Here is a 24,094-nt window from a genome sequence, read left to right on the forward strand (position 1 = left end):
TTTGCAACTGAGTCACATTTTACAAAATCCTTTGTCTAAAATGCTACATATTTATCTAAATAAATAGTTTCAGGTGGCTATAGGATGACTAAAAGTCACTGCTGTAGATTACTCTACAAGTCAACTTTCCTTCACTGATTCCAGACCAACGCAGGGAGCATCTCCACCATGAAAAGCATTTATGATCGTCTGTTGGCCTTTACACTAATTCCCACAAACTCGGGTTTCCTTAACTTTGGAAACCACAAATTTCCAAAAATGATGACAAAGGGAAAAATGGAAGATGCTGGTGCAATGAAGCATAAATCCCACCTTCTCTGCCTTCCAAGCTGGTGGGAAAGAGAGGAAGGAAGCTGGATGGGTTGGAGAGGAGCTTGGGAATTCTAACTAATATCCTCCAATGTGGAGTGAAGTTGACCTGGGCGAGTGATTGCATAGCCTGGGGAAAATGTGCAAAAACCCTTGCCAGTAGGAGCCCTGACTTACCACTTCAGTAACTGGGCAGCCAGTGGAACTGGAAAGAGGTCTGCTGGCTGCCAGATCAGTCTCCAGGCTCAGAGCTGAGTTGGGAAAATGATGTGAAGGTCAAAGATGGGTCTCCCACTGCCAGGAAACAGATGCACACCCTCCTGCTTGTGGAGTGAGCCCTGGAACGGTCCAGTAAACATTTCAGATCAAAGCCAAGTCCATGCCTTCAGGCAAGGCTGCCCACAAACTCTCTGACATCTCCCTTCCCGCGTGGAGGGGCCACAGGAAGGCGGAGGACACTGTGAGCTATTCTCAGACTGCAGCGAGGATGGGCAGGCGGGCAGGCTCAGACAAGTTGGGAAGCGGAAAAGTTCTGGAAAAAAATAAAAGAGATGCTAATAATAAGCACCAAGGCCCAGTGTGTTCACAGGTGAATTCGTTCATCCTTCCAAAGAACACATCATTCCATTCCAGAGCCATGCATACCTGAAAAGGACAGTACAAAAAAGTTAACTTAGAGGAGTTACAAATTTAAATGACCTCACAGACCAGGCAGGTGACTAAAGTGTGTGACGCTGACTAACTGAAAACACGGAGTGCACATTTGTGAGGGCTGGATTCTGGGGACTGGAGAGCGTGTCCAGTCTAAAGGTGGCCACCACTCCAATCCCCAGTCTTTTCCATACAGGGACTCAGGTTCACTGCATCATCCTGGTTTTTCAAGAAAAGCTGGAGTTTTATTTTTAACTCCTCCAGTTTTGAAATATCGAAAGGCCAAACAAAATGTGTCGACCACCTGGGTGTGGCTCAGGGCCGTCAGTTCTCTGATCCCTCCTCATTCACAAATTGTACTTATAAATATTGACCTAATTTTTTTTTCAAAGTCAGCAAATATGTTTTAGTAGCACACTGAAAGAATAATCTTCAGTGACCAGGTGGACCCATCGTTGGAATAAATATCTAGTTCAGTATTACAAAGTCTATTAATATAATACATGATATTAACAGATCAAAGGAGAGAAAGCATGAGACTGCTTCAGTCAGGCACTTTACAAACTCCAATACGCATTCTTGATTTTTTGGCGGGGAGATAAGGAGGGAGGTAATTAGGTTTATTCATTTAGTGGAGGGCTTTCTTGATTTTTAAAACAAAAATCACCCTTAGTAGAACGGAAATGCGCAGATTTCCTAGACTGCCCAGGAATTTTTATTGGAAGAGATAAAACTCAATTCAAACCATCTTAAGGAAAAATATAAAAGGAATTTTTTTATTGACTCACATATCTGAAAAGTCCAGGTGTAGCTTTGCTTCAGGTCTGGCTGGAGACCAGAGCTTAACAAGATCAGAACTGACTCATTTGCCATGACTTAGCTCCACTCTTTCCACGTTGGCCTCATTTTCTCCAACTACGGGTGGCTTTTTCCTTGTAACTGGAAAAGATGACCACAAGAAACTCACCTTTAATTCATATTTAAAGTTAGTAGTAGCAAGAGAAAGAAAGAATGTCTCTCCCCAGTTTCAGTAGGAAAGTTCCAAGGTGGATTCTAATTGGCTTGGCTCGGGACATATGTATATTTTGTAAATCACGTATCTGACAAGGAACTTGTATCTAGAATATACAAAGGACTCTTAAACTCAATAATAAAATGACAAATAACCCAATCAAAAACCAGGCAAAGGATCTGAATAGACACTTCTACAAAGAAGATCTACAAAGAGCAGTTAAGCACATGCTAAGATATTCAACATTATTAGTCATTACAGAATAAGAATCAAAACCACAAAGAAATGCCATTTCACACCCACCCTAGTCAAAGAGACAGACAATAAAAAAATGTGTTGGCACAAATATGGAGAAATTGGAACCTTCATACACTGCTGGTGGGAATGTAAAATGGTGCTTTGGAAATCAGTTTGGCAGTTCCTCAAAAAGTTAAACTCAGAGACACTTTAAGATCCAGCAATTCCCCTCCTGTGTATGTACCCAAGAGAAATGAAAACGTATGTCCACACAAAACCTTGTACACAAATCTTCATAGCAGCGTCATTCATAACAGCCAAAAAGTGAGAACAATCCAGATTTCCTTCTACTGATGAATGGATAAGCAAAGTGGCCTATCCAAACAATGGAATATTATTCAGCCATAAAAAGGAATGAAATACTGACTGATGTCACAACATGAATGAACCTCAAAAGCATTATGCTAAGTGAAAGGAGCCAGACACAAAATGTCACATGTTCTGTGAGTCTATTTTGTCCAGAACAGACACAAAGACAGAAAGTAGATGAGTGGTTGTGAGGGGTGGGGGGGCACGGACAGGGGTGGGTGTGGGTGGGAATGACTGCTGATGCACCCTGAGGTTTGTTTTGGGGTGACAAACATGGGATGGAATTAGTTGTGATGGTTACACAACGTTATGAATATTAAAGTGTACTGAATTAACTGTACACTTTAAAAGGGTGAATTTTGCAGTATGCAAACCACATTTTAATAAGAAAACTAATTTTAAAAAGAATTTCATAAGGTGACTAGTTACACAATTGATATATAACAATTAGTAGCTTTCCTATGGAAATAATAACCAATAATAAACCATAATGGAAGAAAATCTCCTATGTATAATAGCAACTAAAAGATTAAATACCTAGTAATAAACTAGGAATTGTGCAGAATCAATACAAAGAAACCTTTTTAAAATATAAGTAAGTCGAAAATTTGAAAATTTCTATTTTTTCCTTAGAGTTATTGCTGTAGTCAGGAGTTTCCAAATACAATATCAAAAAGATTATTTTGAAACTTATTGAGATGTGAAATTTATCTGGAAAAATACTCATGCAGAATAACCCAGGTAAATTTCTGAAAAAGAGAGTAACAGACTGATAGAATAGACAGAACTATCCCTAACATATACTGTCAAGCTATGATGGTAAAAATAAATTGTACTAAAGAATAGAACAGAATAAAGGGCTCATATATAGACTTAATTACACATAGAATTTAATTTATAATAAAATTTGTATTTCAAATGAATGGGGGAAATTAGAAACTATTCAATAAATGATGTAGAGACAGCTAAGTCTTTGGAGAAAATGAAACTGAATCCCTGCTTTACTCTTTATATCAAAATAAACAATTGACAGGTCCAAGCTTGAAACAAAAAAAATAGACCATAAGACTTATATTCTGGTTCATATCATCACATAGAAATGTTTAACTTTCATGTAACAAAAAAATTACAAATAAAACCAAAATATGTGACAAACTGGGCAAAATATTTGGAGCAAATATGAAATGGAGATTTTTTTTTATTATGAAGTATGAATGTAAATCAGTTTTTTGAAAAGCCCATCAATCTGACTGAAAGCAGGCAAAGGGTGTGAACAGACACTTTGCAGAGAAATAGATACAAATGACTGACAAAAAGTGTTCAACCGCATTTATAATTCTTTTAAAAAGGAGGTTTTTTTTTTTTTTTTAAATGAGATACCATTTTTCACCCTTCAGGCTGAGGAAAATTCAAATGCTAGCCAGGTGTGAGAACACTGGCCCTCTTACCACGGGTGCATAAATTGATGCAACGTTTTGGAATGTCACTTGAGCAACAGCTACCACATTTCACTTATTTGTGAAATACATGCATGTCCCATAGCTAGGAATTTGCCCTACAATTACACAGACCAAAGATTACCAAGATACGTGTGTGAGAATGCTCACTGCGGTGCCGTTGGTTATAACTGAAAACAAGGCAAAAACAATACAAAATAAATAGACACATCCTCCACTGTGTCCCAGATCTGACCTCGAGAGCATCGTGCCCACTGTGGCCAACTTGTCACCTTCTGGAATGTTCTTGTCCCCAGGGGACACTCTGTCATCACCCATACCCAAGCCACAAAAAGGCATTTTGATACCTGGTGATGCTGACCCAAACTGAGAGTGACTTAACTCAGTGGAACCCATGACTGAATGGAGCTCGGGGCTGTGAGCAGACTTGACAGAAGAGGGAACGGTTCTCTCCAATGTGGCAGTCTTCGAAAAGCTAAAGCCAACATCCTATCCATGGCCGGTCTCCTCCACAACAATCAGTTATTAGAGGTCTCACTGAGCCAGAGAACATCACCTGCCCTCTGAGACACTTGCAGAGTATACTGGACCCTCAGCCCCTAACAGGAATGGAGCTGGAGACTTGCAGAAGGATGGGATGGACAGCTGGGTAGCGGGCTGGTGGCTGTGTAAGTGTATGCTCTGGGAGCTTTTTTGCAGCTTGTATTTGATTTTTTTTTTTAAGGCATTCCAATTGCAACGGTATCCTGGAAGCCATGTGAGGAGGGAGTTTCGAGAGGGCTAGGATGATTAACAGGTCCCAGGGATTTAGAGAGACTGCCTCGGTGGGCAACCCATGAGCTGAGAAGGAGGCCTCTCAGGGGAGGGTGGGGGCAAAGCCAGACTGCAGGAGAGATGGAGAAAATCAGCAAGGATCAAGAGACACGGGAAGTCAACCTGCTCCCCAGAAGTCTGGGAGTGAAAGAGAAGAGCTGCGGGTTCACCCTCACTTCCTTTACCTCTGCACATTAAACCACTTGCCACAATTTGTCAGGGGTACCTTCTAAAGATTTCCTTACTCTTTCCCTTCCTCTCCATCCCTCCGACCTCCTCCCTCATTCAGGACGTTGCCATCTTTTTTCTGGGCTTAAACCACCTTGAAATCCATCTTCTGTGTGTTCTCATCACCCCGTTTCTGGAATTCCAAATTCTTTGGTGGCAGAATTGGTGGCCCTCCTCCTTGTGCCATTAGCTCCTCCGTGATTCCTCAGCGGTTGAGGAGGCAGTGCTGTGTGACTAGTTCTGATTCTTAAAACAGGAGTATCAGCTCCAGCTCCAGGCATTGAAAATCCCCGCTGTTTTTCCCATCAATGTGACCACCATGTTCCCACCGGTTCTGCTACAAGACAGCAGAGGCACTTTTTACCTAGATCCCTGCGTGACTCTATGGAGCAGAACCCCCAAAAGTTCTTTCCTGGACAAGTGGCATGAGCAAAACATAAACCTTTGCTGTGTTACATCACTGGGGCTTAGGGTTAGTCTGTCACTTAGCCTGCCTTGAATAATCTACTGACCAAGACTTTTTTTTTTTTTTTTTTGCATAAAATCCTTAAGCGTCTCCCGCATTACCTATTAATTAGAGGGCAAACTCTTTGCCCTGACCTATAACGCCCACTGTGGTGCAGCCCTCACCTGCCTCTGTAACACAGCATTGCTATTTTCACACATTCTGTTTCAACATCAGTAGGTTTGCTTCTTGCTTCCAGGCCTGTGCTCCTGCTGTTCCCTTTATCGGAGCTGCCCCTTCCACAGCTTCCCTCTTGCAGACAATTTCTGTTTACTTTCTGAAGATAAAACTCAGAGAATCACCTTGACCAGTAAGCCTTCCTTGATTTCCTCCCTAATCCAGGCTAGATAAGGTGGCCGACATCACGGTTCCCGCATTATCCTATTCACTGTCACAACGACAGTGAATAGCTCACTAAGTACATCTATCAACGCACTTGTCACACTGGCCTAGAGTCACTTGCCCTTGTCTGTTTCCCTCCGCAGACAAAACCCAGGGCAGGGACTACGTTTTATTCAACTCCATAGTCCCCTCATCTAGAAGACTCTTTGAACCGTAGCAAACGTTCAATAAATGCTTGTGGACTGAGGAGTTAAGCAAATGGATTGTGCTTGATGATAGCAGGCTCATAAACATTTGTGTTAATGGGGCTTTTTTTCAGTTCCAGAGACTAACGACCCAAGGTCAGCTCAAGGAAGAAGGGGCCGGCGGTGAATCCCTGAGGAAGTGGGGGCCGCAGAACTCCCGACCTCACCAAGACCAGCTTCAGAAAGTGACTAGCTCCAGTGGCCCGACAGCCCAGGTGTTGGTCGGGTGCCCAAAATAAAACAAAACAATCTGCCAGAGAGCATGCAGAATAGGATTCCACCTATGTTTAAAATGTTTTAAATCTTATATAAAGTTTCAGAAGGAAATGTAAGAACCTAGAACAGCTTTTAACTTTAAGAAATGAGAGTGGCGAGTGAGCTCTGGGGACTGAGGGAATGAGGTGGTAAAAAAGTATTTTATTTTTTGTTTTATACCTTCTGTATTTGTAATTTTGAAATTTTTACCATGAGTATGTAATACGTTTATAATTCATGAGATTAGCTCAATCTTTTTTTTTTTTTTACCTTTCTGTGATGACATGGTCTCTCTCAGGCGTTCCGCGCTGGACAGCTTGACTCTGGTGCATCTGGAGTATGACAGGCCTGGGGCTGCCTCCCACCTGGGAGGGGCCCCGCCCCAGGAAGGGATAGCAGTGGGCGGCTTGGGCCAGCTGCTCCGAACTTTAGGGAGAAATGGAACACTCTCTTCCCCTTAATGAGGCTTTCCTCCTTGTCCTGCCTCGCCTCTTCTCACCATTGGATGTCAAGGGCCAAGATGAGGGTGTGGACCTTGAGGAAAGGGGCCAAGGAGGCTGCTCAGCCTTTATTTAACTCTGGCCTAAACCAGAGGAGCCAGGAGAGTTCTGGGGCTCACACGCAGGCCTGGGTAGCTTGCCAGAGCCAGGGGGTCCACAGAGGGATCTGAGTCCAAGGGCCTTAATGAAAATAGAAGAAACAAGCCTGGCCATGTCTTCCGCGCACAAATCTCCCTAGAAGACTTACAGGTACAGTAGATGTCACAGCTAATAGCCGGGGTCAGCTAGAGACTGTCCACTCTGAGTGACGTGCCAGACGCCTCCTGTTGGCCCTTCTGACCTCCCCTCCACCCTTCCCCACCCTCTTCTGTGCCCAGGAGGCTGGCTTGCATGCATGGCATCCCAGTGCTCCCTGGCCCTCTAGCTTGCTGTTGGGTTTGGCCAGTGGGAAACCCCAGGAAGAGGGAAGGAAGAGAGTGAAGTCTGGGTATTCGTACTCCAGATTTCTCCTTGTGAGCTTGCCTGCAGTTGACCATGTCCCTTGACCAAAAGTCATTGCTCCTCTCAAAGCATCTTCTGTACAAGACTCTCTTCCTCCAGATTCCTGTGACTGGTCCCTCCCGTTGTCCCTTTGAGCTGTCCAAGCCCCAGATCACTGCATTACTCCCCTAACTTCCACCCTTAGAATCACTTCCTTTATCAAATCCTCCTCAAATGATCTTAATTTGAGTATGATGTTCATTCTCTCTTGGGATCCCACTTGACAGAGTTTTTATCCATAACTATATATGGAGGGGTGTTTATGTCTGGACTTTAGGAAAAGGGCAAAAGCATGTGTTGAAAATGGCAAGGTCCACTCTATGAAATGAAAACTACAGAAAATGTATATCCAACCATCCACACAAGCGTGTCCCCCCGGGGGACTGGTAAGAACCTATAACCAGTGTGGGAAGAAGAAGAACTCTGTCTAGTCTACATGATTGCCTGTGTATCCTATACCATCCAGAGCCACCAGAGCTGGGACATCTCCTTTTTGCTTCAGGGAACTTATCATGGACTTTTCACCTTGGCTTGTGCACTGCTCACTCAGCTGATTTCTGCAGGTCCTGCATCCTTGCAGTCCATGCTGAACGTTTCCAGTGCCGGGCTTGCCACAGGTGAATGGGCTGCCTGATGCTCCTGCTCTGTCTTTCCAGCTCGAGCCCCATCAGTGAGGTGCGAGCACTGCCCTCAGGACAAGGGGGTGCTTTAACTGCCTTCTGACAGGGTCAGCTCCTACCAGGTAAGCTCACCGATAACTTCCCTTCTCATTAGCACTTCCCAGGTCACATCACATATCTCCAGCTAGGGTTGCTCCAAAGAAGCTCAGGGCCATATCCCTGCTCCTCTGCCTCCTGCTTCACATGATGTGGGAAGAGAGAGGCTAGTCTAAATTCTTTCTAGAAGCTGGGAGCTCCTGCTGGCTTATGCTTTCAGAAACACACAAGAGTTCTAGTACTTTGTAGGTGAGCCCCAGGGTCCACATAAGTGTGTAAGACAGTGTTAGAAGAAAGGGATTCACAATATTCATTTTGGGGGGCACGATGGTCCTGAAAATGAAGAAATCTGAATTCTAACCTGGTTCTGCCACAGACCTGCTCTGCAGCTTTTGAGAAGTTAAGTTTCATTTTCAGGTCTCAGTGTTCCCTTCTGTAAAGTGGGGGCAACTGAGCAAGAATATCTCTTAGCTCTTCCAGACTCAATATTAAAAGATCTAATGTGATCAGTAAGGAGGACTAAGGCCTCCTTCTCTCTTAGGAGTCTTAGACTTTACAGGGTCATCTGTCCCCGGGGCTCTAACCCCTGCCCTGAGACAGTGGGGTGAACAAAGCTCATTCTGCTCTACAATCTCACAGTCACTTTCCACTACAAGCCAAGTCAGTAACAAGGGAGTCACTAAGAATCAGTCCCACAGAGTTCCCATGGCCCCCCAACATCTGTTAATTCCTGGTTGCCAAGTGGGGTCTTGACTTCAGAGAAAGCTGAGACTTTCTTTACACCAGGAGGTTTTACGCTCGAAGCTGCCTGTGAAATGTATTCAGACAACACCACCGATTAGTCACAGTGACACTGTTCTGCATAAATGTTGAAAAACCATCTGCTACACAGGATGCTGGATGTGGTGGGGCAGCGAGAAGAGGGAGGCCCATCTTTCCAGCGCAGAAGGCCCTGCATCACTGCAGGGCTGCAAAGCAAGGGCTCTGCACGCCAGGGATAGGCGAATTTGCCTCCTTTCACAGGAAATGGGTGAAGCCCGGCTTGAAATTATTACTCAGACGTTTTGTGCTGTGAAGGAAATGTCTTCTGATAGCACAAAGCTATTGGTTTCCTGTTGTGAACTGAGAATTTCTGGCTTGCCCAAGAATGGACAGGAAGGGAAAGGGTGGCTGTCCCTTGGAAGTCCTTGTTTAATGAAAACGCCAGCTCTAGGGCTCCCAGGACAGTCCACATGGCCTGAAGGGAGGTTGGAGGCTGGGGAGAGGTCATGTTAGTAAGAGAGGCAGTGTGAGGAGTACAGGTGGGAAGCGGTCAGCTGTGGGGCTATTCAGATCCACAAACATCGCTGAACAACTCTATGTGCGGTGAGTCGGGTACACCAGATGGCTTAGCCAGTCCTCTACCTCAGCATACCAGTCTTAGTGGTGGAAACTGATACAAAAATAATTTTTGAATAACATGATAAGGGCTAATACGGAGCTATCCTAGAGTACTACGGCGATACACTGCTGTAAGTTTCCACCTTTTTCTTTTATACCTTTTCCATTCAGTTTCCCCTATTTACAATGAGGGTAGGGACAGAAGTAGAACTAAGTTATTTCCAAGTCGGTAGCAATAACTACTGAGCACAAAATATATTCTAAGTGTTTCCTGTGCATTTTCTCATCTAATCCTCGCAGTAATCCTGTGACACAGGTCCTGTGATAACTTACTGAAGGTCACAGTTAACAAGAGCAGAGCTAGATTCTAGCATCCCTCTTCCCATCCCTGCTCCCCATTCTGGAGACTCCCTTCTTCAGTATGTTTAGGAAGGACAGGGTTTGCCATAAGTCCCAAGTCTGGTCCTAAGTCATCCTCTTGGCATGGTACCCCATCCTGCTTCTGTCCGCACAGCTGCTGACCATCCCTCTCTTCACTGTTGGTCCAGCCCAGCAAGTTCAGGATTATCCACGTCCTTGCGGTGTTGTTACCACCATGAGGCCTCCTGGAGGGTGAGGTAGGAAACCCCAGCCTCCCCTTAGAGACTTACCCCAGAGGCCCCCACAACGCTACCTTGCAGGGCTGTATTCAAAAGGTTCATTTTAACTGAAGAGTTTGGGTAACTAAAGGGAACTGAAATGTGGAGGAAGACACTTCCCATGGTTCCCACCATCAAAAAAAAAAAAAATTCTCTCAAGAAGTTAAACATTAGCGGGTGATGCCGGTTCCTAAGCTTGCTCCCCCTCTCTGAATTTCCTCTTCTCCTTTCTCCTCCGTGCTTCTAACCCTCACTGGACACCCCAAAGCACTGTGGGCTTTGCCTTATAACCTGCCCTCTCCTCCCTCCCAGTAGCAGGTCACAGTAACCTACAGAGAAGGGCAGAGAGGGCCCCTGACTGCTACTCGTACTCTTCCTTGTAGCACACATTTGCCTCATTGTGTTTGTATACCTGTGCATGGTAGGGGGAGGGTATAGCTCAATGGTAGAGTGCCTGCCTAGCATGCACAAGGTCGTAGGTTCAATCCCCAGTCCCTCCACTTAAAAAATAAGTAGATAAATAAACCTAATTACCTGTGCATTGTATTAGACTGCTGGGTGGCAAACAACCTTCTCTGATTGAACAAACAAACAAATAAAAGACAACTCATAAATGTTTTTCCTTAATCCTTAGCATTCTGAGTGCATGTGTTCAAACACTTGTGAGATTTCAAACAAGTGTCTTCCAAGGGCCAGGGATTCAGGACAGAAATTAACAGAATATTACTGTCTTCCGGGAGATAGATGGTTCTTAGTCTAATGAGGGCACTGTCTGCAGCTGACACTGTGGGTTGGGGAGCTAAGTGCTTGTTCACCTACCCTCCCTTCTAGCTAGAAATGGTTATACAATACACTTCAGGTCAATGAAATACAAACAAAAGTCTGTTGAAGGGTGTTCTGGAAAAGCTTTTGCTGTTACATGAAAAGAGGGACAGATACAGACAGAACTTCCTTGCTTCCTGTCTGAAATGCAGACATGACGCAGTAGCCATCTTGTGATGAGGAGGGAGCAAGCCAGACGCTATGGATGGTGGAGTCATACAGAAAGTCCCTGTGTTTCTGACGACATTCTTGCATGCATTTCCCAGCTATGAATTGCCTGCTTTTGTGTATTTTATTATGAGAAAAATCACCTGCACTAGTTTAAGCCACTGTTTGTAGTCAGGACTCTATTGCTTGAATGCGTTCCTGACATTTACCTACATGAGTAACACCAGCTATGCAAGAAGTGCTGGATTAAGAGGCAAGAAAACCAAGTTGTGAAAGCAAAGAAGAGGAAGGCTCCCAGAAAGAGGCAGCATTTGAGCCAATCGTGATGGAGCAATCAGAATTTTGCAGATGCACTAGACGAGAAGGGCACTCCAGGGAGGAGGAACAGCATGTGCAAAGGCGCAGACCTAGTCGAATGCAGCAAGGGAACTACCAGAACCTGAGTGCAGATTAAGAATGAGAGCGAGATGGAGCCAGGGAGAAAAACACAAAGGCAAAATCAGGAACCAGTTTAGATTTTATCTTCAGAGGAACAGGGGAGTCCTTGAAAGCTTTAACACAGGAAGATAAACGGGGCTTATAGTTTGGAAAGATAATTCTGCAGGGAGAGTACATGATGGATGAGAGAAAGGATAGAGAAAAGTGTGGAGGATGCTGGGGTATTTGGAATCTTACATGCAAGAAACACTGAGACCTGAACTAAAGCAGTGGCTCAAAGGAAGGAGAGGATTGGGTAAAAACATTGGAGTCTAATCTTAAATTGTTAAGAACTGCATGCACACGCGCGCGCGCGTGCGCACGCACACACACACACACACACACACACACACACACATGCATATAAAAACCGGGCAGCTGAATGAAGTGAGTAGTCTAGTGACTTCTCATGTTGTAATCCAGTCACCCCTGGCCCTCCAAAAGGAACGGGCTCTCTCTCAACAAGCGAGGAGAAGCGATTTATCCCACCCTGTGATTTCAGATTAGAAGGAATGACTGGCTCTAAACTGCATTTTATAAAACACTGGCATCCCATGAGATATTAATAGGTAGTCTAAAAAAAAAGTTCACTATTAAACTGAGTAAGGCAAAGTTAAATAGTGTTATTATGATTGTAAATCATCTCAGAGTTTCTAACAGGCTAATATTTATTATAAACATTATGCTCCAGACTAATTTGAGGCTCTTTGTTTGTGGAAAGCCTGGTTTTATTACAGAATTCTAGACATTTCTAGAAGAAGAGTTTGCAGGATGCCGTTCCAGGGTGAGGAGTCCTTAAGGAGTAACGGACCCTTCCTCTCTAGCCCTTCCCTTCCCTGCCGAATTCCCAAGCCTTGCTAGGAAAGGAAAAAAGGCTGTGTTCCAGGACTGAGGGTCAAGTTCCTTCAGTACAAGAAAAAGAGAAGGCAGCCACCAGCTCCCTTAAAGGATGGGCAGTGGGACTGAGAACTCGCAGGAGAGACAGGCAGGAGGGAGGCCAAGGAGGTGGGAGCGGCCGTGGACTCCCTTTTGCTTTACGCCGATAGCAAACCCTCTGCTTAGAGATGCCTTGGCTCACCCAGGCTGTTGATGTTTCAAAGCCAAGAAGAAAGTAGGTGAGAAGTAGAGAAAACTGGAAATGGGGCAGGAGAGGAACACAGGGATAAATATAGTGATCTCATTCTACATGTTCCTCTATTTCCGTCCGTTCTCTCTTCCTCTCTCCCTCCCTTGCTCTTCGTCTCTCTCTCTCTCTCTCTCTCTCTCTCTCTGCCAATTATCCAGTTATTTGATTCTATTTCCCTGGTTGGAGCTGTCTTTTTAAACCCAACAAAACTTCACTTATCTCATATTTAGGATCAGCTTTGTACACTTTAGCAAAAAAAAAAAGGAAAAGTGGTCCTAGAGATTGCAGCTGGGCAATAAAGGTTCATTGTATTTTTGTATTTTTTTAAAGCTAAGGTAAAGAAACAAACTCAAAAGGTCCTTTGCCCCACTATGGGACTAGACTTGCCTAGCACTCAGAGTTCTCATAAGAAGTTGTAAAACAAGCCAAAATTTATAAAAACAAAACCAAAGAATGCCAGAGAAGCAAAAAGTCCAAATAGGCATGAGGTTTTAGTGGTAAGTATAGAATTTTAAAGTTCAAAGTCCTGACGGGTCACTGATAAGCAACTCACAGCAACCCACGCTGCAGACATAGCCTGCAACATAAGTTCGGGATGAAAGATGAGAAACCGCCTTCTGACCCAGTGTTCCCAAAGCCTTAGCCCCGCGTTAAGCTTTCATCATATCAGAAGTGTAAGTAAATGCTGCAAATTTACCTCCCCCTAAAATCATTTGAAATTTTAATTGTTCTGGTTTCCTTTAAACCTTTTCAGTTTGGTGAATTTGGAACAATGCATTTTTAATTTTGTTTTAGTCAATGCCTATCATCTGCAGGAGGGACCAATTTTTTTTTTCTAATTTCAAACTTTAAATGTCTTATTCAAAACTCCCAAATTCAGTCAGTGTAAATGAAATTTAAATAATTACACCTGTAAATGACCTCTTTTGCACGTTTGGTTAATTTACACTTCTGAAGTTATTAAAGCTTAGAACTGTGCCGAGGTTTCTGGAACACTCCGCCACACACCTTACACATGACCAGATGCTGACGCGTCATCGGCTCTGGGGAACGGGGGGGTGGATCTTAAAGGGCTTGGGATTTTCCCAGCTTGTGGTCTGGGAAGCTGCAAATGGCTTTGGGATCCTCTCAAACCTGTGTCTGCCTCTACTGCCCCCTCTCCCCCACCTTATGGAAGGACTAGACCCTGGCTGTGTTTTCGGATGGGGAGGGAGGTGGCGGCACCTGCAGGATGCTTGAATTTCACCTTTTTGCCCGTCTTTCTCTCCTCTGAACACCAAAGGGCTTTTACACTCCATTTCTGCTTGACAGTAATTTCCCACTCTTCCTTCTCTGTCCCATGAACTGCTGTGTCCCTGTCCTCTCCTCCGGAGGCAAATAAGCCCTGTGGTTTTGGTTTATTGGTAAAAGGCTGCAGGGAAAGAAACAGACAGACGATAATCAACCAGAGGGAAATTGGCTACTTGAAGCTAACATATTTTTTTTTCCCCTTTCACACAAATGTCCTTTGAATCTGAAGGGACAGCCTTTCCCATCCTTCTATTCCAGCCATTCTGAACTTCTGTTGTCCATCCTGGTCAAGAGGGTACTTGATACAGAGGCTGATTCCAGGGCTGTTCTGATTCAGAAGGTCCAGGGCAGCACCTTCAGTGGTCCCCGTGGCCACTCGTGGAGGAACTTCCACTTAATCCCACCCTCTATTGGGTCTCCTCCCCGATCCTCCTCTGCCAGACGGCGAACCCGAGGAAATGAGGCGAGTCTGGACATATGAAAAGTTGCAGCGTCATGCTAAAGAGTGTTTTCTTTGGACTTAGAGTGGGTTGTGGACCCCGATCTTACTTACGATCAATATCCTCAACTGTAAAACTGGGTGACCAAGGGTACCCTCTTGATTAGACTATGATGAGCATTGCCTGAAATAATCCATGGAGCACACTGCTTGGCACTCAGTAAGCCCTCAATAAAAATAAGCTATTCTCACTTCTAAGTACATGCAGCCTACCAGTAATATCTATTTTATTTCCCAGTTGTTCATAAGCCATCAGTTTCATAGACCCTTCCAGAAATGTGCCAGAAGTTAACACTCACTCACTGTTAAGAGTTTCTGGATCCCCCTTTTCCTCTCCCTTCATTGAAAGAACTCAGAGCAATGCTGACCATTCCTAATTTCTAACGTGACCCCTCCCTTTCCCACTGCCCTTGATTTCTGGAAGATTACGAACTGCTTCTGCTTTCATAGCTGCACTTCCTCTCAGGCCATTGGAATTTAATGCATCTGAGCCCAAAGACTTGAATCCAATTAAAGTAGTTAGGCACTCTTTTCCTGCCCCATCTCATACCTTTATTCATTCGTTCAACAAACATTCTTGAGTAAGAGCATTACGCCAGTGCAGTGTTAGGTAGAGGATGTCAGAGCTTGTGGTCTAACGTCTTAAACATCATTCCCTTTGCGTGCCACTTGCTTCCTTCTTTTTAGATGACGGATGATTCCCCCTGCTGCGGAGAATGGGATCAAAGTCGGAGTTGAGCAGATTTGCTTCCTCTTTGTACCCTGATCATTTTACATCATTTCTTCCAACCAACCTTGTCTTGTCCTTCCTCTCAATCTAAGCAGAGCCTTAAAAGATGCTCCTGATGAGTTCAGCATTTCCCCAACCCTCTGCTCCTCTCCAGTCCTACTTCTGCATGTAGCCCCACTTCCAGGTTTTATTTATGATGCGAACCTGTGTCCTGGGAAAGCTTCTGTGCCGCCCTCCTAGTTTCCCTTTCCTCTCTCACTGTGAAGGGTATTAGGGTAAGCCTGTTTTTGCTGCAGTAACAAACACCACCCATGTCTTAGAGCAACAACAAACAATGGCTTAATTCTTGTTCACTTGGCCAATAATGACTCGGCAAAACGGGCGGACAAAGGCTCATTGTCCTGTACTGCATCACCGGGACAGTGTGGCCTTCTGGTTATTGAGCTGGGGGAGGAGAGCATCCGAGGGCCTCACGCCAGCAGGAAGGTGCAGCAGCAGGGTGTGATGCATGCACGTCACTTCCATTCACAAACTAATGGCCAGAACTTGCCACATGGCTCCGTCTAACAGCATGGGGGTGAAAGGGTGGGGAAGTGAGTACCAGGAAGGAAAAGAGCATTTATGGGTGAACACAAGAAGTTCATACCACAGGCTGACTCACAATCACACGATTAGAGTTTCATTTTTCAGACCCTCCCAGTCCTTAAGCCACTGGAACTCTTGGGATCCCTTGACCCTAGCATCGCACCTATTTCTTGCCGACTCTCCTTTTCGAAAAGCTGTGTTCTATGTCCAGTTACTCCCAGCCTTTCCCTTCTTCACTCCTTATTCTTATGGTGAGATTCCTTGGTGAGAAACTCTAGGTGTACCAAATTTATTCCCGAATACCCTGCTGAGACACCTGAGAAAAATCTGATCTGAGCAAGATGGCCCTGATGGGGATGATTAGAAGACAGGAATGAGGGGGCTAGAAAGAGAAGTGAAGCCGGTGGCCAAGAAGTGAAGGCTTCTGCTGAAGGATGGGGAGAGAGCAGACCAGGGAAAGGAAAGTGTCACACCGGAGCCTTGCCTAGATGCTCAGAGCGGTGCCTGCACCAGTGGCCCCTGCATCACCTGGCTCTCAGCCCCGCCCCACACCTGCAGGGCTGGAATCTGCATTTTTAACTAGATTCCCCAGGGGCTCCACATGTACAGTGCAGTTTGAGAAGCCCTGCATCAGCACACTTCAGAGCACACCTGTTGGGAGGGAAGATCTGGAGAAGATCTTTGGAACTCAGTGAGAACGGCCAGACAGAATTCAGCCAACCCATCCCTTAAAAACAACGAGGTATTAAACAGTCACAGGGTACAGAGGCTGCCAGCAGTGGTGGTGTAATGTACATATTCTCAGCAGCAAAACACAATGAATTTAAAACCAAGGAGGGAGGAGATTCTGAACAATTTTTACCAGGTAAGGAAAAACCAAGAGGAATTATGTAACACGTTATCGGTGCTGCTATGACATGTGCCGGATGTTACTGACTTTCTCCTCACTTAGTATCGCATTTTAGTAAAAGCACAAGTACTGGAATGGCTTCTCAAGGTCCCCTTGCATCTTCAGCCTTTCCGTGCTCGTTTCCGTAAGTATAAATTCCCACTAGAGTGTCAGGATCAAACTATCCCTCTCGCCCCCGCTCACTGAAGATGAAGAGATGACAGCATTTGGTTTTGTCACTTTCAAATTCCCAGCCTTCTTAACTGTCAACTCCCCACGTCTCCTTTCTCTAGACTGTATGGGTGTCCCTTGTACCAGTACCATAGCCCTTCTTCATTTTAGGAGGTCACAACCCCAAATTTACAAACTATTCTTCACTCTCACATTGGGTGAGTCATTTTCCAATGGCGTCTAGAGTCACCAGAGCTGGGGGCAACTTGGGAACAAGTCCCAAATGAACAGATGAAAGGCAAACCGATTTCCTGCAAAGGAAGGGCTGTTCCCTGCACTTCTGATATGCCAGGCTTGTTCACTCTTTGGTTTGAAGAACGACTTTATACTGTCTTGGATCTAGATAGAAATATAGACATAGATTCAGATATTTGTTTATTTATTCATACACAGATAGAGAACATGTTCCCCATCCAGCGCTCAGTGAAACTGACACCAACACACCAAAAGATGCAGAGCAGAACAACGGAAAGTTCCTTCAGCATTCAAGGCTCCAGGATTTAATCATTCCTGACACCTAGTTACCCCTCTGCTTTTGGACTCAGCCCTTCCTTAGAGACCATGAGCCAACCCCCTTTTGTACAAACTCCTTCAAGCTAGGTTTCTGTTGCCTGGAACCAAGAGACCGAAGTCATGCTCCAAGGCCTCACCTCTCCCTCCTAAGGAACGCCTCTCTGGGTAGGCCCCTCAGCCAGCTATAACACACTATACTATCGGAACATTTTAAACACAGTGGAAACAGAAGCGTGAGGACTTGCATTCATATGCTGATGCTAGTACTGGAATTAACCACCCCCCTCCCCAGATTAACGGAAGAAAAGCTTTGTCCCTTCTGCAGTCTTCTACACCAAGACTAGCTAGCTGGGGGAGCAGGCGCCTGTGAGCAGCTCTGCCTGTCTGACAGCATCTCCAGAACAATTCAAATGCCTGACCTGCTCAAATCAGGCAAGAGGGCATCTCTGGGTCATATTCCAAAACACTTCCACTAGAAGCCTTGTGATGTGGGAGAATGAAGGCATTCCATTGCCTCTGGGGCTTGGTGAGTCTGGGAAGGAGAAAGAATGTTTTCTGGAGAATCTACATATGTCAGGCTTTGTGTATTATCTCAGCCGGCAATCCGTTGGCTTACCTATGCCGTGGCAGTGAGGGTGTAATCATCACTTTACAGAGGAGGAAACTGAAGCTCAGTGACAAGCTCAAGGTCAAGGTCACCTAACAGTAAACGGCAGAGGTAGGATTTGAACCCAGATCTGTTAGACTCCAGAGCCCCTTCTCTTCCTCTGCAGCCGTGCCTCTCAGACTGCTCCACGCACACAAATCACCTGGTGACCTTGCAGAAATGTGGGTTCTGATTCAGTAGATTTAAACCTTAGGGTAGGAACTGAGTCCACATTTCTAACAAGCTCTCAGATGATGTCGATGCTGCCAGTCTCCAGACCCACCTCAGGTAACAAAACTCCAGAGAACAGCATTGCCCCTAGAGCTTCAGTTTCTTGAGGAGGGATTTTGACTTTCATGGACCACAGATTGGTAGAGGTTGAGCTAATTTTACATAGCTCTCGTGGGGTAGGGAGGCCTCCTGCTAACATCTGGGCTACATAAGTATTTAGTTGTACAGAACGCAACTCTTTTTTTTTTTTTCTTCCCCTAGATGCAGAGGAGTTTGAAAATTCCTTTTTTGGTCTGCAAGCAAAAGCTTCCCTGGAGACAGAAGACATCTCCTGCTGGACCCTGTTTCTTCCAGGGCTTGTTCTGCCCTCCCCAGCTCTCCGCGTCACCCCGGGGGTCTGTGGACATCCTGATCAGTCAGCCATCAGCCAGCCTGATCTCCTATTCCCTCCCTCCCCGCATGACTTCCAAAATGTTACAATTACAGCAATTATGCAAAGTGCTGTAAGAGATGGAACTGTGAGGAATGGATTATACAATGGAGCACATGTCATAAACCCGGGGGAAAGTTCAACTTTTCAGGAAAAACAAAAATTTTACAAAAAAAATTTTTTTGCACACATTCCAGAAAGGAGGGTGGGGGGTGGAGGTTGGGCAAAGAAACTTGGCCCGGGGATACTCCTAGCTTAGAGTCTCGGAAACCTAAAAGGACTGTTGGCAGTTCTTTGCCGGGATGGGTGTGGTCCCCTCTCATGACAGCTCCAATACGCTGCTCAAGGACAAAAGTGGCTTTGAGCTGCATCTCAAGAATAAGATGTTGCTATGCCTTTCCTTCATGATACTAAATTTGAACACTGATCTGCAGCTTGAACCCCATCTCCCAACCTGTTTTACAGCTGCCACTTAAAATTCAACCTATCAAACCCTGCCAAGCACGTGTTTGGCAGCATCGATGTAAACTGAACGCACACACACTCTGTGAACCGGCAAGCCCACTGCTCGTCTTGGGAGCTTGTGCACCAGACACAAACAAGGCTGCTCCTAGAAGCCCTAGTCCTGACAGCGCTCAGATGTCCACACAGCAACAGGAGGTGAGATAAATGAATTGTGCTACATTTACAGAGTGGAATACTGGGACTGGATGAATGATAAGTCTGTGCAACAATATAAATGGAATTTTACAATGGCTGAGTGACAGACAAAAGGAATCTAAGGTTTTGGAAGTCAGAATGGTGGTCTCCTTGGCAGGAAGGGAGAGGGACAGGCGGGGGACAGAGGGAAAGGTGCTGGGGTGCTGGTAATGCTGTTTCCGCATCTGGACACACGACCGTGTTCACTGGGTGCAGATTAATCACGGTGTATACTCATGATATGTGTGCGCTCCATGGATATAAGTTATATTTGAATTTAAAAGTTTACTTGAAAAAGACAAAGCTTCACATTCCCCTCTAAATTACAATCTCTTTTCTTTGAATGATTTGAAAGCAGCCCCGGAAGGTGTGCGCATCCTCCCTCCCCTGCCTGTACCAGTCTGGCTCCATGGACTCTGCCCTGTAACTGGCGTGTCTCCTCCCTTCCTTTCCCACAGCCGCCTCCCCAGCCGGGGCCTCAGCCCCTCGGACCCGTTATGAATGAAATCACCGCCTCCCAGCCTCCCAGCTTCCTGTCTCTCCCTCCAGCCACCTCCAAAGTGATTGTTCAACATCTTTGCTTTCATCAGGACCCTTTCTTTACAAACTTGTAGTGCCGACACCACCACAGCCACCACCGAGCCCAGGATAAAACCCAGCCTCTCTGCAGGGCACTCAAGTCCCCCCTCTTCACAAAATCAGGCCACAAGGTCCCTTCCAACTTTGTCCTCTCTGTGCTCCCTAATGAACCAATTCTCCAGCCAAACGGTTTCCTCATTGTCACCATGTCTCCTGTGTTTGCTGTCCGCCTTCTGGGCAGGTAAGAAAGCCCAGGTCCCTTCCGTCTTGTTCATTCTTCCCAGAAGGGCCTACTCTGGGAAGTTGTAGAAGGTTAAAGATGTCTTTAGCCTTCCTGGTGAGAACTTGACCTCAGCCTCCTCCAGTCCCTCTCTAAACTGAGCATCGATTGTCCCTACTTACTTGCCCAAACCATTCAGGGAGTACACCTTGAAAGGGGCTGGAGAGAAAAAAGCTCCTGAACTTTTTTTCACCCAGACAACCCATCTGGTCCTAAACTTCAAAATACACAAAAAGTAAACTCAGCAGGGAGCAAACTGCGCCCTGACTGCTACCGATGACACAGCATGCGTATTTCCTCCAGCTACACAATGGAGAAGCTGAGTAATATGTGGAACTCACTAAATGACAGGGACTAAGATCACAGGGTTTTAAGGTCAGCTGAAACTCGATTGCCATATTTTTTCCTTCCTCTTGGGTAAAGCCTCTCTGAGAAAACCCCATGCTTTTTTTTTTTTTTTTTTTTTTTTTTTTTCCCAGATAACCAAGGCTGGAGTCATGGCCCAGGCAGTTCCTGGCCTGCCGGGCTGGGCTGGGCACTTTTCAGCCCTTCCTCCGGGGTCAGGCAGCAGCAGGATTCGAGGAGATAGAATGAGGCAATGCTGGCAGGGCAGCTGCCAAGGAAGCCAACGAAAAACTCTGCCCTGGGTGCAGTCACAGCCCTAAGCTTCAAAGGAAGAAAACCAACAGCAGCAAGCAGGAATTTGCATGCAAACAATAGGAGTCAAAGCGGAATTTGTGATCCTGCACAGATGCTCCTGCTCAGGATGTAATTACGGTAGTCATCCACAAGCCAGAAAAAGGCCTGTGAGAGGGTCCTTGAGAATGCAAACACTGGAGTCGAGACAATTCTGGCTCTGCTATTCATTTGCTGTGTGACCTTGGACACGTTGCTTAGAGTCTCTGAGACTCTGAGTCCTCATCTGAAAGATGGTGGTAACAATGTGCATATTTCACAGAGGTGTTGTATAAAATGAGAATGTATGTAAACGGCCTACCACATTGTAAGAGCTCGATAAATAGCCACTCCGTTCTATGGGCTGTGGGAATCCCAGCCATCTTTAATTTATTAACCCTCTATGTACAAAACCTCTCCCATATTTTTTCTTCCTTTGTCCTGCATCCTTGCAAACAATGAAGCCCCTATGGAAACTGGGAGATGAAAGTAAAAATGTTAACCCAAGCAAGACTCCCTGAGCAGAGCTGGCCTAAAGAGGCAGGCTCCTAGACGGATTTAATCTGTCCCTAAACATCTCTCCCTTCACACTGTCTCATTATCTGAAATTCGACCAATTTGTTATTGGGCACCCAGCATCCTCTTTTTAAGTAGAAGCCCTTCTGTGATGCTGAAGCTTCTGTACTCGTCATTCACGTGCTAGCGGTAAATCAGCAGTCTGCTGCAATAAGGCACTCAAGGTTTTGACTGGGAGTTGGGGGATGCCGTTAATTCAGGGCCATGAACCGTTCAGAGGGGTAGGCCTGGGCCAGGCAGGTACTGCCCTGAGTGACTTTGGGCAGAAGCATCCCTAAGAGCGTGGGTTCTGGAAGCACACTGCTCAGATTCACATCCCATGTACATCGCCAACCAACCGTGATCTAGGGGAAGCCGCCTGACCTCCCTGCGCCTGGATTTCCTCATCTATAAAAAGAGAATGATGATTACAGGGTTATCCTGAAGACTAAGTGAGTTATTACGTGTAAGTGCTTAGAACTGAGCCTAGAACATAGTAAGAATCATATACAAATTAGTTATTATTAAGGAATTAGAGAATCTGGGGCAAAGGATACTTAATTATATGGAAGATGATGCCAAACCTGGGGCCCGGCCCGAGTCACTGTTCCTCCCTGCACCCGGCCACGTGCATTTCCATAGCTTTTGGCTGCCCACCTGGGGAAGGGCTCCTCTATTACAGCTCAGCCACGTTTGGGGGAACAAGAATGTGGGATTGCCAAGGACCCTAAGCAGTCATTTTAGTACATTTTTCCATGGACAAAACACACCTGAGACTCCTACCTACCAGCTTTTACCAACAACTTCATGGATTAAGGCCTTATTTGGCTCATCCGGTAGCATCCTCATGAAACCAGAAAACTGCAGGAGGGAAAAGGTAAAAGTTTGTGACAGAAGGAAAAACGTACTGGAGTTAAGAGGAGGTGGGGGCCAGGCTGTTACTTTATAAACACAGCACCTAAGATTAAAGCTCTCATTATCACAATTATCCTTCTAAAGAAATCTCATAAGATACCCTTTTTAGACTTTGACCTCAGCCTTCAGACTCCAAAGACAAGAATTAGCTAATTTTGCTTTACTTTGCATTTTGGCCATGACCTCACTTTCCCTGGGGCAACACCCTAAAGCAGTTCATGTCTCCTCTTTGAGTTTCAAGTTTCCCAAAAAAAAAAAAGAGAGATAAAGGCACTCACCTCTCAGAGCTTTAGCAGGTTTAATGAAATAATGTATGTGATGAGGTTGGAGATACCTTGCTCACAGCTGGTAAGAGTTATATTGCTACCATTAATATCCATCTCCAATGCCAAATAAATTGCTTCTCATTAAAAAGCTCCTCCTTTGAAAAGCTCTTCATTTCTCAGCTCCTCTTTGCAATAAGCCTGGACCTTGCTCCTTCATCGGTAACTTGGTTTGTCATGGACGTGTCATCCTAGAGTCCCAGGGCAGAAACGGACCCTGGGCAACCTCAAGGTCTTCCAGCAAGTCCCATGGAAACTGTCCCAGATTGCTAGACATAATTAGACACCTAAAAAAGGAAAGTATACACTCATGCTCACCCACACCCTTCAACTATTTAAGGGGCACAGAACAGCAGCACTAGAAGCGACCTAATCCAATGACCTCATTTAAAGATGAGAAAACCAAGGCCTGGAAAAGACAACTCACCCAAGGTCGTGTAGCCTTGTGAAGGCAAGCCCTGATTAGAACCCTTGTCTTTGACTCCCAGGGAGCACTAAATTCTTCTTCTAGGTGTTCATATACCACCAGAAGGAAGATTTTTCAGAAACCACTTATGGAGATAACTGCAGTTTCTCTTTCTCTTTGAGATTAGGGCTAGTTGTGTTTTGAATTTATTTCCCATGTAGGCTCTCAGCTAGCTGAAGGCAGGAGCCAAGTTCAATAATTTCTCCATCAATGTCTTAGACTCATTAAGTATGTGTTGCTAACTGTAGAGAGAGTTTCTGTACAATAACCGATATAAACAATAACTTAAAATAAAGCTGTTCATTTATTTCTAGAAATTTATCCAAGTAAGTGACCAGAACTATGAAGGGAAAAAAGTCATTCATAAATATGTCCATGCAAGTGTACCTGTAAGAGTACACTATTGACCAAAAAATAATCAAAATTAACTGTGAGGGAATGACCAACTATATGGTAGTATTCTCATGCAATAGCTTGATATGATAGTTAAGTAACATTTTATTTAACTTAATTGTAAAATGGGAAAATATTAAGTTAAAACACCGGGCTACAAAATAATTTTTTAATACTTAACCATGTTAAAGAATATGTATAGTCCTGAAACACTATCACCAGCAATAAATATCAATAGCTTACAGTAAAAAAAAAAAAAAAATGTATAGAAAAACATTATTGCGAAGATACACAACAGAAATAAAGAGTGGTTATCCCCATGTAGGGGGAGGGATTGTGTCCTTAGAGTTTCTGGTATCTTCTAAATTGTCGACA

The 24,094-nt window shown here is 45.0% G+C and overlaps 1 protein-coding gene across 2 annotated transcripts in view; it reads right to left on the minus strand.

Moving 5' to 3' along the window:
• TLNRD1 (talin rod domain containing 1) overlaps window positions 1-24,094 on the minus strand; it is a 55,013-nt gene that overhangs the window by 14,300 nt on the left and 16,619 nt on the right. For both annotated transcript variants that reach the window (XM_074354225.1, XM_074354224.1), the window contains exons 4-7: window positions 15,130-15,286; window positions 14,037-14,201; window positions 1,749-1,899; window positions 487-841 (exon numbers count right to left, since the gene is read on the minus strand). The gene's annotated coding sequence lies outside the window, so the exon portion shown is untranslated. The remainder of the gene's footprint in view (window positions 1-486; window positions 842-1,748; window positions 1,900-14,036; window positions 14,202-15,129; window positions 15,287-24,094) is intronic.

Source organism: Camelus bactrianus, chromosome 27 (genome assembly GCF_048773025.1).
Source record: "Camelus bactrianus isolate YW-2024 breed Bactrian camel chromosome 27, ASM4877302v1, whole genome shotgun sequence".
Taxonomy (NCBI): domain Eukaryota; kingdom Metazoa; phylum Chordata; class Mammalia; order Artiodactyla; family Camelidae; genus Camelus; species Camelus bactrianus.